We start from the raw sequence: 1,783 nt of genomic DNA on the forward strand, positions 1-1,783 counted from the left end.
ATTATTAATTATTATTATTATTATTATTATTATTATTGTTATTATGATTATTATTATTATTTATTCTTATTATTTATTATTATCATTTATTATTATTAGTATTATTATTTATTATTATTATTATTATTATTATTATTATTATTTATTATTATTATTATTTATGATTATTATTATTATTATTTTTTATTATTATTATTATTATTTCTTCTTCTTATTATTATTTATTATTATTATTATTATTATTATTATTTTTTATTATTATTATAATTATTATTATTGATTATTATTATTATTTATTATTATTATTATTTATTATTATTATCATTATTATTTATTATTAGTATTATTAATAATAATTATTATTATTATTTATTATTATTATTATTATTATTATTATTATTATTATTATTATTAGCGGGACATGTGGAAATTCCACAAGGAACTCATTCATATGTAATATATTGATATTGGCATTCCGTAGATGTTCGGCGTAAATCGAGACGTTCTGATATTATTGTAGCTATTTACAATGCCTCCCAACGGGACAGAGTTAGACACCAGGGTTGTTTTTTTAACGTGGAGAAAAGGTACAAAAATAAAAGAATGTCTCAGTCGTGAAGGACTGCTCCTCCACCTAAAGAGAACAAGAAATGGAAGTGCGGCATCTAATGAACAGATACTACACTTTGATCTTAGCCAAAAGGCAAAGAAAGGGGTATTTATTTGCTCCCCCACCGAGCACATTAGGCACAAGGACGATTTTTAATGTGGAGAGAGAGAGAGAGAGAGAGAGAGAGAGAGCGAGAGAGAGAGAGAGAGAGGGGGAGGGGGACCAGCTGCCGATAGGAGGGAAATGGGAGTTCGATAGTGACAATTGGTATGTAGGGATGCCCCTACATTGACCAAGGTCTTATCTGTGGGGTCGCCCCCACATACGGTATTTGCTTGCAGTATCTGACGGAACAGATTGTATTTATTTGCTTCCCCACTGAGCAAATTAGGCACAAGGTCGTTTTTAAATGTGGAGAGAGAGAGAGAGAGAAAGAGAGAGAGAGAGAGAGAGAGAGAGAGAGAGAGTGAGAGAGAAGGGAAAAGGGGACCAGCTCCCGATAGGAGGGAAATGGGAGCTGGATAGTGACAATTGGTATAAAAAGTTGCCCCTACATTCACCAAGGGTGTTTATTTGCTCCCCCACTGAGCAAATTAGGCACAAGGCCGATTTTTAAAGTGAGGAGTGAAGGGAAAATGGGGACCAGGTATTTATTTGCTCCCCCACCGAGCAAATTAGGCACAAGGTCGATTTTTAATGTGAGGAGTGAAGGGGAAATGGGGACCAGCTCCCCGGAGAGTAGGGGAGCTGGATAGTGACAATTGGTATGAAAGGTTGCCCTATACATTCACCAAGGTCTTATATGTGGGGTTTCCCCCACATATGGTCTTTGCTTGCAGTATCTGCCGGAACAGATTGTATTTATTTGCTTCCCCACTGAGCAAATTAGGCACAAGGCCGATTTTTAATGTGAGGAGTGAAGGGAGGGGGAAGGGAAAGGTGGGACCAGCTCCCGAGAGGTGGGAAATGGGAGCTGGTTAATGGTCAGGCATGTGGGGTTGCCCCCACATCTGGTCTTTGCTAGTCATAGCAAGTAATAGCTTGCAGCATCTGCCGGAACAGATGGTATTTATTTGCTCCCCCACCGAGCAAATTAGGCACAAGGCCGATTTTTAATGTGAGGAGTGAAGGGAGGGGAAAGGGAAAAAGGGGACCAGCTCCCGAGAGGTGGGA

At 37.0% G+C, this 1,783-nt stretch overlaps 1 pseudogene; it reads right to left on the bottom strand.

Moving 5' to 3' along the window:
• Window positions 1–582: 582 nt before the first annotated feature.
• On the bottom strand, window positions 583–717 carry LOC145252995 (U2 spliceosomal RNA; annotated as a pseudogene).
• Between the last annotated feature and the right edge of the window lie 1,066 nt (window positions 718–1,783).

Source organism: Euprymna scolopes, chromosome 29, assembly GCF_053919585.1.
Source record: "Euprymna scolopes isolate OS-2025 chromosome 29, ASM5391958v1, whole genome shotgun sequence".
Lineage (NCBI taxonomy): Eukaryota > Metazoa > Mollusca > Cephalopoda > Sepiida > Sepiolidae > Euprymna > Euprymna scolopes.